Below are 13,168 nucleotides of genomic sequence, written 5' to 3'. Positions count from 1 at the left end.
GGGGCTTCTGGTCCTGTGTCCCTAGGATACTAGGGTGCCTGGCATCTTCTCCCCTCTGCCATCTCAGGCCATCTTCCTTTTTCATCCTCAACCCTGGAGCCCCTAAGGGCCATCGGAGAAGCCAAACAGGTCCAACAGGAGGGTCTGGGTGGGGCCTGGTGGGAGCAGGTCTCTGGGGCTTCCTGGTGGCTGCCCTTTGCGGGCGGGACCAGAGGGGCTCTGGGGACTTGGTCTGTCTGAGGATGGGGGCATGTTGGGGTTGACAGGGAGGTTTGTGCTTGCGTGACAGGGTGTGCGCTTCTTTTCCAGGTGTCCCCAGTTTGAGGTGTGGCCTGCCCCTCCCTGTTGGGGACACTGGGAAGGTGTGAGGTGAGAGTGACCAGGGAGGGTGCACTTGTTTTCTCTCTCTGTGGCCTGGTTGGCTGCTTTCGGGTAATTCCCAGGCTCTTAGGTGTCACGAGCTGGGAAGGAAGGAGTGAGTCACCCTCCCCCAGGAGAAACTTCTTGCCAGTCCCCAGGGCCAGGTTTCGCCAGGGGCCATAAAGAGGCCCTGCCCAGGATCGTTCCTTCCGTTTTCAGCCTGGTCTCCTGAAACCCAGCCTGGGGGCTGCCCGGGCGCTGTGCCAAGGCCGTCGGGCTGGCCCAGCTCCAGGTTTTCCCTGCCTTCTCTGCCCACACCCACCTGTCCCCTCCCCTCCAGGAGCCTCCACTCCCCAGAGCTGCTGTCTTTCTCCCTGGGCGGCCTGAGAGGCTGTGGGTGGGAGAGGAAAAGCAGGGGATTGGGGAGTGGGCTTAAGAGAGAGGAAGGGACTAGCAGAGCCTGGTAGTGGCACCTCTGTAATCCCAGCAGCTCAGGAGGCTGAGGCAGGAGGATCACAAGTTCGAGGCCAGCCCCAGTAATTTAGGGAGGCCCTGTCTCAAGAGAAAAAATAAAAAGGGTTGGGGATGTGACTCAGTGGTTAGGTGCCCCTGGGTTCAATCCCCAAACCAGAGAGAGAGAGAGAGAAAGAGAGAGAGAGACAGACAGAGAGAAGGAGGAAGGGGCCCAGGGCAATCTGGGACCTGCAGGTGTCCATTCCAATTCCCTGGAAAATATATGGGTGGGGTTTCCGCCCTGGAGGGGGATGACAAGGTGGGGGCTGTGACTCTGAAGTCACCCAGGGACTCTGAAGGCTCCTGTCCCCCCTTCTCTCCCTCCTCAGACACCCGCTCCCTTGCCCTCTCCCCAGGAGGGTCAGGAGGCCTCTAAGGTGGGGTCCCCTCAAGCCCAGGCTCTGGTCCTCAGGCCTTCAGTCCCCACTGGACACCTGGGGGGGTGGGGTCTTTTCCTCCAGGGCGAGGGGTCAGCCCTGCACTGGGAGGGTCCTGCCTTCCTGGGGCTGCAGCTCCCCCCAGGGTGGGAACCCCTTCCATTCAATCTTCCCAGGGTCCCCGCAGTCCTGCCTGGGGTGGCTTCTGCAGCCTCCGGGTCACAGTCTGACCACACTTGCTATGACCACTCTCTGCAGACATCCAAGGGCCCCTAGCCCAGCCCAGGGACTAGCAGCCATCAAGCCTGCCCACTCGGACCCTGGGGGGAGGGCGCTGGGGACAGACCCAGACCCTTAGCCGTGCCAGGGGCCGATAGCTCACGCTTTCCATCACGATGAAAAACTTGTAAGAAAAATGTACAGATCCTAACCGTGGTTCAGCCTTGAAACAGCCGGTTTAGGGCCGGGGAGGCAACTTGGTGGGGTAGTGCAGCTGCCTACCATGTGCAAGGCCTGCACCAGTTTAAGGGGCCTTTAGGGGACCCTCCTTCCACCCTCCTCCACCTGCCACGGGCACCCATGGGAAACCCGGAGACTGCAGTTCCCACAATCAAACAGGTGGGGGTGACTCCAGCCAGAGCAAGGACACCAGCCTTCCCAAGGGCCTCTGCCAGGTGCCTGGGGCCCCAGCCTCTTCTGGACGGGGAGTCCTGGCTGGAGTGGAGGGTGTCACCTAGGATAGGCGCTGTTTGCCTAGGATAGAAGCTGTTTGCCATCCACCTGTGGTTACCCTGGACACAGGTGCCCTGGCTTCTCACTACCACCCTTCACTGGCAGCCCTGTGCCACTTCAGGCAGGGCAGGTCTAACCAGCTCCTATGTGTCCTTGTGGCCTGTGGGCTTCTGAGTTTCTCCCCAGCTCAAGCCAGCCCAGGGCTGGTGATGTCCTGGGAGTGAGTTTGAATAGATCAGGTGCCTCTCCGGCTTTGGCTGCGATGGTTGTAGTTCAGCTCTGGACCCCCCCCAGCTCCTTGGCCCTGGGTAAGTCACTTTAACCTGCACACTCTGGTGCGTGGAGCACTGGCAGAGGCTGTGTAGGGTCTGGCACTGGATGGGTGGTTCAAAAGTGCTCTTCTACCCCTTAACTGCGAATACACCGCCCAGCTCTGTGGCTTTGCCTGTCCTGGACATTGATTTCATGGAGGTGGAATCACACGGCACGGTGCGTTTTGCTCTGGTTTCTTTAACTCAGCACGTTTTCCAGGTTCCTCGGGCCGTGGCATGGGTCAGCACTTTGTTCTTTGTTACGGCAGAGTACTATTCCATCGAGTGGCTGCAGCTCGTTCTGCGTATCCACTCGTTGGTGGATGGACATTGGGTTGTCCATCTTTTGGCTATTGTGAATAGTCCTGCTATGAACATTCTGGTAATTATGAACGTCACTGGCTGTGTCCTCCAAGATAAGGAGGTCTGAGCTCCCCAGTTCATCCAGGGACAGAGTTGGGAAGGTTGTTTTGCACCAGATTCATTCAAAGTGGGGCTTCTGGGTCTTGACTGGCAGGTGGAGCCACCTCTCCACAAATGTGCAGGGCCTTGGGGCAGATGCTGGGGACAGACAGGGGAATTGAGGCTTCCAGGGTCATGGGGCTGGGGACATGGGAACCAGAGAGCCATGTGTGTGTCTATGAGGAGGTGGCTCTGGGGTCTGGGCAAAGACAGGCTGGCTTGCAGGACGGTGGGATGGGCTGGATGAAGAAGCCAATCTGAAGAGCTGCTGTCTGGTTTTACAGGTTGCCTCCTGCCTGCTGCTGTCCCCTGCGGTTCCCACACTTGCTCAGCTCTCCTCTGCATCTTACCCTGAGGATTCTGACCTCTCCTGTCCCTACCTTTTCCTTGCCACCCTCCCCTTGCCTCTGCCTGCCTCCCAGGCCTCTGCTCCTGCAACAGCTCCCTGTGCTCAGGGCCTTTGCACATGCTGTCCTCCCACTTAGAAACCGAGTTCCTTCTACCCATTCACCTGACTGGTCTCTTCTTAATTTTTCCCTCAATTTTATATTTTGAGTGGCAAGAAGAGTCCAATGAACTTTCACCTGCCCTTTGCCCAGGTTTACCAATTGTTCACATTTTGCTACATTGACAAACACTCTTCTCCCTTCACTCACACTTTAGATTTTTTCCGGAGCCATTTCAGAGTTGGAGAAACACACGCTGACAGTGACATCAGGACCTCAGTGTGTCTCCAGGGAGCCTCGTGCAGCTGTGTTCCACCCCAGTCTGTCCCAGGTCTTCTCCAAAATGTGGTACTATACGCGGTCCTTGCGTCTTCTTGGGCTCCTCCCTTCTGTGACAGTTCCTCAGACTGTCCTTGGTTTTGGTCTCTTCATAGCCTTTCCTCCCCCTCCCGCCCCCTCTGGGTGCTGGGGATGGAATCTGGGGCCTGAGTGGACGGGGCAGGGCTCTGCCCTGAGCCGCCCCCCAGCCCCTCCCGGCCCAGTGCTGGAGAGTGCTGGGGTCAGGAATGCTGTCGGGGCTCCTCTGTTGGGATTGTCCCATGTTTTGCCCCTGAGTCCCTGGGGTTGTGGGTATTGGGGACGGAGACCACAGGCAAGCCGCCACTTTCTGCATAGCATATCACGGGCACAGACCATATCATGATTTATGACGATGGATGAGAACCACGATCCCCTGGGTGTCCGCTGGGCGAGGTAGTGTTTGTTGGGTTTCTACACTGACAATTTGCTCTTTCCCCTCTTCCCATGCTGCCCAGTCTGGAGGGAGTCTCCACGTGCAGCCCACACTTAAGAAATGGGAGTTATAGCCAGGCATCATGGTGCACCCCTGTGATTCCAGTGACTCAGGAGGCCAAGGTAAGAGGATCCCAAGTTTGAGGCTAGCCTCGATCAGGCCCTAAGCAACTTAGACTCTTGTCTCAAGATAAAAAAATAAAAATGAAAAGGGCTGGGGAATGTGGCTCAGTGGTGAAGCCCCTGGGTTCAATCCCAGTACCCACCCCCCAAAAAAAAAGAAAGAAAGAAAGAAAAAGAGGGCCTGGAATTGTGGCTCAGCGGTAGAGCACTCGCCTAGCACAGGCGGGACCAGGGTTCGATCCTCAGCATAAAAATAAAGGCATTGTGTTGTGTCCATCTATACCTAGAAAATAAATAAATATTTTAAAAAAAGAAAAACATGGGGTGTGGTGTCACACTTCTGTGAGGCTGGGGCATCATATGTAGGTGACGCCCCATATCCATGCTGCCACTTCTGCAGATCCAACCAACCTCGAATTGGGGATATTTAAAAAAGAATTACATCTGTACTGAACACGTACAGTTTTTTGTCATTACTCGCTAAACAGTACCGTGTGACTATTGACCTTGAATTTACGTTGTATTAAGTACACAGTGAGCCACAGTGATCCAAGCGTACCAGGAGTGTGGGGGGGGGGTCCGTGAAGATTCTACTCCATTTTCCGTGAGTTGCTTGAGCATCCTCTGGCTTTGGTGTCCAGGGGGATTCCGGAGCTGAGGCCCCAGGGAAGCAGGAGGAGGACTGCAGATGACTTGAGGTTCTGTATGTATTTTAAAGAGAGATTAACATTTATTTTTCAGTTTTCGGCGGACACAACATCTTTGTTTGTATGTGGTGCTGAGGATCGAACCCAGCGCCCTGCGCATGCCAGGCGAGCGCGCTACCGCTTGCGCCACATCCCCAGCCCCGAGGTTCTGTATTTATTTATTCAAACATTTAAAAAAACTTTTTTGGTAGTTGTAGACGGACAGCGTGCCTTTATTTTATTTATTTTTATGCGGTGCTAAGGATCGAACCCCATGCCTCACACATGGCAGGCGAGTGAGCTCTGCCGTCCTGCCCCAGCCCCTGCCCCAGCCCAGTCCCAGCCCCAGGCCCACCCCAGTCCTCATTTTTTTTTTTTTGTATCTGCATCTTCTTTTTAATTCTTGTTCCATCATGATAATAATAATTCAGCAAACCATAGCTGGCCACCAGTGCGTATTCTGTCATCCAAGCAGGCTATTCATGGGGAAGCCAGAGAAAAATGTCACCGACCCTGCCCTGAAAGGACTTGCTGTGCAGTGGCAGGGCAGGGAGGTGCAGCCACCACATCTTCAGAGCCCGGGTGTGATGATGAGGGCCTGGATGGGCCCTGTCACCACCAAGCTGGGCCCTGGAGAATGGAAGGGACTTGCCACGTGGCAGAGGCCCCTGTGTGCTCAGTGCTTGGTGACAAGGACAAGAAGGGACTGGGAGTGCAGTGTCCCACCTGTGCATTGGGAGAGGAAAGCTGGCCAGGACCCCTGTGGGTGAGCAAGGAGGGTGCGTTGGGTGTTGCAGGGTCCTGTGGGGGTGTGGGGAGGCTGGGGGAGGGGTGCCCATGGGGAGGCTGAGGAAGCAGCAGCTGGGGTGGGGGCTCTGGTGTTGGTTCTCTCCTCTTGCCCCATTTCGTCTGGAGCAGGGACGGGCGTGGGCCGAGCAGAAGCCCTCCCTGAGCTCCACCCTGAGGTCAAAGCCAACATGAAGAAGAGATGGTGCCAGGCACGGTGGCACACGCCTGTAATCCCAGCAGCTTGGGAGGCTGAGGCGGGAGGATCGGGAGTTCAAAGCCAGCCTCAGCAAATTAGCGAGGCTTTAAGCAACCAGCGAGGCCCAGTCTCTATAAAAATATTAAAAAGGACTGGGAGTGTGGCTCAGTGGTTAAGCACCCCTGGGTTCAATCTCTGGAACCAAAATTTAACAAAACAAAACAGGAGAGATGGCGTTCAGTGTCCCTGAGTAGCAACAGAGAGAAGGACATGGGAGAGAGTCCTCCGCTGGGGAGGGGACGACAGAGGTGCTGTGTGTCACTTGAGAGGGTAGGCACTCCTGGCCAGAGCCGGGCACTGTGCACTTGGACCACAGACCCAGCCCTCCTGGATCTCACGTCCAGGCGAGGGAGGAAGACAGCGCACAGTGGCCTAGGGATACGGGGTCAGGCCCTGCTGAGGAGGCTGTGGTCTTTATTTGATGTGGCAGGGCAGGGCCAGGCCCCCCAGGAGTCCAGTGGCTGTGAAGGAGAAGGCGCACTGAGCCCAGGGCTTTGAGGGGGCCGCTCGGGCCTGAGCCTGGAGGTTTCTAGGGCTGCCAGGGCCAGACAGTAGCTGATGGGACAAGGAGGGTTTTCTTGATGTCCTGGGACCCCTGGTCAGGGAGGAAGAAGTAGAGAGGACTGAGGCTGGGTCCCCTGTTGGAGGAAATGCAGAAGCAGGGGATGCGGGCTGCAGGCCAGGTGTGGGTGGGAGTGGCCACCACCGGCAGGTGGGGGACCTTGCGGGGCGGGCTGTGGGCATGGAGGGAGGCAGAGAGATGCCGGGGGCAGTGGCACCAACTGGGTGGCAGCTGGCCAGTCCCCTGGGCATGTGTGCTCCTCTAGCTGGAAAGAGGGAGGAGAGCTTGGGATCTGGGGACACACTGAAGGCTGACAGGGCGGTGGGGCGCTCAGGCGGGTAAGTTAAGCCCCTGTGTAAAAAAGAGCTTCCACAATTAAAAAGTTCAAAACAACCACCAGCAGCTCCTGGCCCCACCCTCCTCCTGCCCCCAGGGGCCAGGTGGTACAGAGCAGGGTGTTCCCTTCCTGGGCCTGAGCTGATCCAGGTCTGGCGCAGGGAGTGAGGTCTGCTGGCACGGCAGGTGCACCAGGTGAAAGGGCAAAGATCCACCACCGTCGGGCTTGGGGTGGCGGACTGAAGGATCCGTGTGGGGCGGTGTCCTGCCCAGGCTGGAGCTGGGGTGGGAGAGAGTGTGGAGCACAGGGAGACGGGGCTGGGCCTCTGCTCCTGGAGGAGGGATGGGGAATGTGATCTCTGAGTCACCGGGGCTGGGGCCAGATGGTGCTCTATCCCCGGACTCCTGGGTTTTGTCCCTGGTCCCGTCACCGTGACTCACAGGCTTTGCCGACCTGGGAGGCCTTGTGATCGGCCTGCTGGTTTCTCTCACCTCTTGGGGTGTCTCAGAAGCAGACTCTCTGTATACTCATCATCAGGTGTGTGCCCTGCCCAGGGTGCTGGGTCCCCACACCTTCCCAGAGGAAGCAGCAGAGAGGGACCCCAGCTTCCTGTTGCCCCCGCTGGAGATAAGACCTGTCCTGGCCCAGGACTGGGGGTCTCCTCTGGAGGTCTGGGCTGGTTCTGGGGGTTGGGGACACAGCCCAGTGAAGTTCTGCCTTCCCCCTCCTAGAGTCCCATCACCCCGCAGGGCACCCAGAACAGCCCTCCAACGACCTGCCATGTTGGCCCAGTTACTCCTGCCTATCCCAGCTGGCCAGGCGCGACCTTGTTCAGAACCCCTCCCCATGACCCCTGGCCAGGGGCCCGCAGTGCTCTCCAGGCCCAGCTCCACCGGCCCCAGGCCTCTCAGACCCACTTTCCCAGATGCCCTGCTCCTCCCGCGTGGAACACCTCCTCCAGGAAGCCGGCCCCGTGCCCCAGGTGGAGCTGATGACCTACCTCTCCTGCGATTTTCCTTGCACAGGGAACCATTATTTAGATTTGAGGTTGGCCCTGGGGGCAGGCACTGGCCTGATTCCCCACCGAGCTCCATGCCCAGCTGGGCACAGGTGCCCAGGGGACCCTTCCTGGAAGGAGAATCAGGGAAAAGCAACTCATGAGCATGTGGGGGGGAGGGGAAGGCCCGGAATCAGACATCAAGGCTGGGTGTGGTCTGGTCATTATTCTGGGTGGACCTGGAATGTCACCTCAGCACCAGAGCCTTCGTTTTCTCATCTAAGCTGAGAGCAACAATTAATGCCCTGTGTTGTTTGGTAGTGAGATAAGGCTAGTTCCTGTTATGAGAAGGCTCCCGGCCCAGGCCTGACCCCTGCCTAGCAGATGCTCAGGAGAGGTTTTCTGACTAATTCATGGACACGTCGTCGGCCTCGCTGGCTGGGAAGGCCGCAGGGCTGGGCAGGATGGCCTCCTTCACCTGATTGGAGGCTCTTCTGGGCTTTAGGTTCTGGGAGAGCAGGAGGGAGATGGAGGAGGGTCTCCTGCTGCGACATGATGGGCCTCTTTGTGAAATAAGGGAGTGACCTCTGACCGGCTGAACAGTGGGTGGGGTGGGATAGGCAGGAGTAACTGGGCCAACATGGCAGGTCGCTGGAGGGCTGCTCTGGGTGCTCTGGGTGGGTGATGGGGCCCCAGGAGGGGGAAGGCAGGACTTCACTGGGCTGTGTCCCCAACCCGAGGAACTGGCCAAGGTCACACATAAACATGGGCCTTTATAAAATCAAAAGGTGGAAGCTGAAATCAGATGAGCTAATAATTTGGGGGAAAGTAATCTAACATGGGTCTTTGGGGTCCTGTCCTCTCTTTAAGCCTCTTTCTCTTCATAAGGCCGTCTCCCAGGCCCCACAGCCCCCCTCAGCCTCTGCCTGACCATTCTCCCCAGAAGTGCCCGCAGCTGTGTGGCCTTCCTCACTGGCTGGGAGGCACCCCTCCCCCAGCCTCTGTGGGGCCCAGCCTGGGGCAGCACCTGCCCAGCATGACTGGGCTAGGCGTCCAAGCCCATGATCACTGGGCCCCAAGCCCGGCTGCTGGAGGGCCCATGGCGCAGGCTGCCAGGGTGAGGCCGGGGGCTCCCCACTCACCTGGGCTGGCCTTCACTTGTGAGCTCAGGTGCTGTAGCTTTTAGGGCCTCTGGTGGCCCTGCCAGCCCCTTTTCAGGTGACTGGAAGGATCTCAGTGGCTGAGAGGGGCCAGCTTCCAGGCCTTCCCTCACGTCTCCACCGAGCCTCCTATGACCAGGAGCAAGGAATTGCCACCCTCCTGTCCCAGATGTGAAAAGTGATTGAGAGTTTGAGTCGGTTGCCCAATGTCCATTACTGGTAGTAGCAGAACTTGGACTCCATCCACAGAGGGCTGGTCACTTCACAGGAGAGCCACCTAGATTCAGAAAGTCCCCCGCCCAGGGTTCACCTTGGGCAGATCCCCCCTGCTGCCCTCAGAGCCACATGGGAAGTGGCCAGTCCACACTGGCTGGTGTCTGGATGTGATGGCCTATTTGTTGTTCCTGTCCATGTGACCTTCCTTCTGGAACAATCCAGGGATGTCACTCCGAAGTGACTGGGTGGGTATCTCTGGCATGTTTTGTGACATCCCTTCATGCATCATTTACTTTGAAAATTTTTATAACTTTGGGTTTTGTCTGTGGTTAAAAAAAGAATTAGGATTGAAACGTCTGTGTGTGGTGGCTGGGGGTGTTCGTGGGTTGAGCACTTAGCGAATTCCTACAAAAATAAATAGTTTTGAACCAATTTCCAAACTAGACGAGCTTTTGAGCTGAGAATGAGCCTCCTTGCTTTTTTCCCTTTAAAAAAGCTGCTTGATTTTATGAGGATCAAGATGTCGTGTTTGGTGGGAGGAATAAATTTCGGTTGACACCGGCTTCCCTGGCTTTAGGCTCCCTGTCCCCAGAAGACACCAGGAGAAGGAGGCTACAGGAAATGTCAGGCTTGCTCAGGGAGGCCCGCCAGCCTCTGGACAGGGTGGCTCAGGGGACTGTCTTTGCCCCTTATTTGGGATTACCAGGGAGGGAACTGGTTTAAGGTAAGAAATGAGCACTTTGACCTTGGGCTCTAGGGACAGGGCTGTGAGAAGTCCTTGTCCCTTCCTGGTGTGTTCGAGGAGGACCAGATCTGAGCAGCAGGGCACATGCAGGGAACCAACCAACCTCCCTTCCTCCCTCCCTCCTTCCCTCCCTCCCTCCCTCCCTCCCTTCCTTCNTACCCTTCCTCCCTCCCTCCCTCCTTCCCTCCCAGTTGTGGTCCTGAGCTTTTCAGGGTCGGGAAGCTTTTCACATCCTCATTTCCTTTAGCGTCTCTCTGAGACTGGGAAACGGGTGGCCGTGTCCTCGTTTTTACAGGGAGGAAGCTGAGGCTCTGAGACCAAGCTGATGTTCCCAAGAACACAGGGCGGAAGGACGGTCGGTGGATGGTGCAGTTTCCCATCAGCTTTTTGGCTCAGGGAGCACCATCAGGTCCTCACCTCCTTCCACATCCCGCTTAGATAGGGGAGGGTAGACAGATGGAGGGACTGGCCAAGCTCACACATAAATGTGGGCCTTTATGAAATCCTCCAGCAAAAGGGGGAAGTTAAAACTGGAGCCGGTCCCAGGGCTGCGATGACGATGACGGAGCTGGTCGGGTCAGTTGGGGCAGGGGTGTCCAGGATAGGACGGCTTAAACTTGTGCTGCCTGTGAATAGGTTTACAGATGAGGAAGAAAAAGAAAATAACAAGCACCAGCTCTGCCCTCCGTGACCCCAAAACAAAGGTGGCAAATGGCAGACGTATCCTAACGCATCCCAGTGAGAGGTTGTCCACGCTTTGGGGAGAGGGCCAGGCACCAGCACGAGGTGAATTTCCCTTTCTTCCCCCACCTTAGGGCTCAGGAAGTGTCCAGTCTCAGCAGGTGTTTTGCTAGCGGCAGGTGGGTGGGGCCGAGACATGTCTCTGGGCAGCAGTCAGCACCCACAACCTCTCTCCAGCTCCATGCCTGAGCGGAGCTGCTCACTGCTCCCTAGGACACCTGGGACCCCAGCCCCCCTTGTTCCCTGCTGACCTCCTGGGCTGCCCTGGCCTCTTTCTGGAGACCCTGCTGCACCCCTGGCCTCCGGCCACCCCTACTCTGCTCCTGATGAGGTTGGCTGGGTCCAGCAGAGGACAGCTTGTTAGGTCACTTCGGTTGGGCTACAGGTGGAAAGTTCTAGGGCTTGTGTGCTCCCTTCCCCCACTCCTGCTTCTCTAAGTGCCACTTGGCAGGTGTCCCAGGAGGGTGACTGCAGGAAGTACCTGGCCATTTGGCCATCTCCCCTTTGTACTCAACCTGAGAAAGAGCTGTCTGGGCCGGAGGACAGGGAAGGGGCGCCTGGCTAAGGGACCTGGGCCTGGCCTGGGCAAGCTCCTGCTTCTCTGTGCCCTGCGGTGGGCACTGACAGGGAGGCCATGGTGAGGTCACCAGCGGGAAAGGAAACAGCTCTTGTCAATAAGGCTGGGCGCTTGTGTGGCTCCCAGGCCTTCTGTGCCATTGCTCAGAGCCTTGTAAGGAAAGCCCCGGGGGTGTGGTCTGGGCAGAAACCATCCCTGTTTGTGTTGGTGTGTGTCCCCACGGGGTGAGAGGGAGGTGTGTGGGTGGCTGGAGAGCAGGTGTCCTCATGATCCCATCCCCAGACACGCCCTGTGCACCTTCCGGATGAGAAAGCCCACGCAGGGTACCAACGAGAAATAAGTCATTGCTGGGTCCCCTGAGCCCTCAGCCCAGTAGGGACAATGAACTGAGCTCAGTTAAAGACCCCATGAGGCTGCAACTTCTCCTTCTATAACATGGGTGAACCCCACAGGGTCCTAGCCAGGCCCAGTGGGCATTAGGGGGGCCAATGTCCTCCAGGTATCGAGTACTCTCAGGAAGCTCAAGGACACACAGTCACCCCAGGACTCCAGACATGGTGCTGAGCAGAGCTGGGGGCTCTGGTCCTGAGGCATTTCCCCAGCATGGTGGGGGAGAGAGACACAGAGCCACCATGGAGAGGCTGTGATGAGCCCTAGCCACTCCTGTTCACCCCCATGTGCACCCCTTCTTCTGGGTCCCCTCTGCCCCCACCCTAAGGCTGGCCTTCTTGATCCTGGGCCCACTGCCCTGCCTCTCTGCCTCCTTCCTGTTTCCAGAGGTGCCTTTGGGAGGTGTGTGGACACCCCTCAGCCTGCCTGGGATGCCCCTGCTCATCTCTGTCCTCTGGTTCCGGGCCGGAGCTTGGGCACTGGCGATGGAGACTTCTGGCCCTTTCCCTGGCTCCTCCCCCAGCAGCCCCGTCTCTGGTCAGACTGGATTCCTCATTTCCCAGAAACAGTGGCATTTCCCCACCTCCCTACCATCCCCTCGTCCCCTCTCCGCAATGTCCTCTTTCACTCAGTCCTGCTGCCTTACACAATTGCCCCGGGGAACCTGCCGCAGGGCCTAAGCCAGGATACAAGGCCCCCCCTGGAGTCCTGCTGGCAGCACCCCTCCACGGCCCAGCTGCCCCGCACCTGCCTCCTCCTGGGCCGGGTTCTCCCTTCCCTTTGAAGACTTTGCCTATCTGGCTTCATGGGATGCCCAGTGCGTCTCCACAGTCAGCACTCATTTACTGGGCGGACGGTGTCTCCAGGGTCTGGCCTGTGGCTTCTTCTCCACCCACTTCTGGCTAAGCAGGCTGAACCCCAGTGGGAAGAGGCCTCTCTCTTGCCCTAACCCAAAGTGCATCACCTCCAAGGCCACTTCCACGGGCTAAGCCAGGTGAGGGAATGGGGACAGTGTGTGGTGGACCCAGGAGTCCCTGCCCTCGGCTCCTGTTCCCCTAAATTCAGCTTCCTCTGGTCCATGCCCAGAGGTTGCGTTGAGGCCACATCATGACCATGATGATGACGATGATGAGATGATGATAATGAAAGTGATAAGATCAGGAAGGACAGTATTCAGGTGGAGTTTCTCTTGGACATTCCCAGGACTCCGCCTCAGATTCCCCCTCTGAGGGTTCCCACCCTCTCCTCCCACCCAGCCTGGAAAGGGGAGCTCTGGTCACGAGGACCCTGGTCTTCAGGCCCTGTACCTGGCTGGGTCTGGCTGCCACTCCTCCCCCACACCTGTACCCTGTGAACATCAGATGTCCCTGGGCTGTGACTCAGTGTCTGTCTCCAGGCTGACCTCAGCATGGACCTGGGGGCAGGGGGAGAGGGCAGTTTCCTCTGAGACTACAGGGTGACTCAGGGGCCCAGGGCTGGGGCCTTGATGTGTTTTTGTTGGCTCAGGAATCCAGAGAAACTGGTCAGGGGGAGGCCCCAGCCACCGAAACCCCTCCTTCTGCCCCCGCCCCTCTGCCAGAGTCATATAACTGCTCA

The 13,168-nt window shown here is 57.7% G+C and overlaps 1 long non-coding RNA gene across 1 annotated transcript; it reads left to right on the top strand.

Moving 5' to 3' along the window:
- Nucleotides 1-2,034: 2,034 nt before the first annotated feature.
- Nucleotides 2,035-4,158, top strand: LOC125612286. The gene is made up of 3 exons (XR_007342581.1): nucleotides 2,035-2,290; nucleotides 3,419-3,549; nucleotides 4,017-4,158. It is a non-coding gene; the product is annotated as an uncharacterized LOC125612286 (long non-coding RNA).
- Nucleotides 4,159-13,168: the final 9,010 nt, after the last annotated feature.

The sequence above is a fragment of the Marmota marmota genome, unplaced genomic scaffold, assembly GCF_001458135.2.
Source record: "Marmota marmota marmota unplaced genomic scaffold, marMar, whole genome shotgun sequence".
In the NCBI taxonomy this organism is placed as follows: domain Eukaryota; kingdom Metazoa; phylum Chordata; class Mammalia; order Rodentia; family Sciuridae; genus Marmota; species Marmota marmota.
The sequence above is the reverse complement of the archived record's forward strand: the minus strand, read 5'-3'. Positions and strand labels throughout refer to the sequence as shown.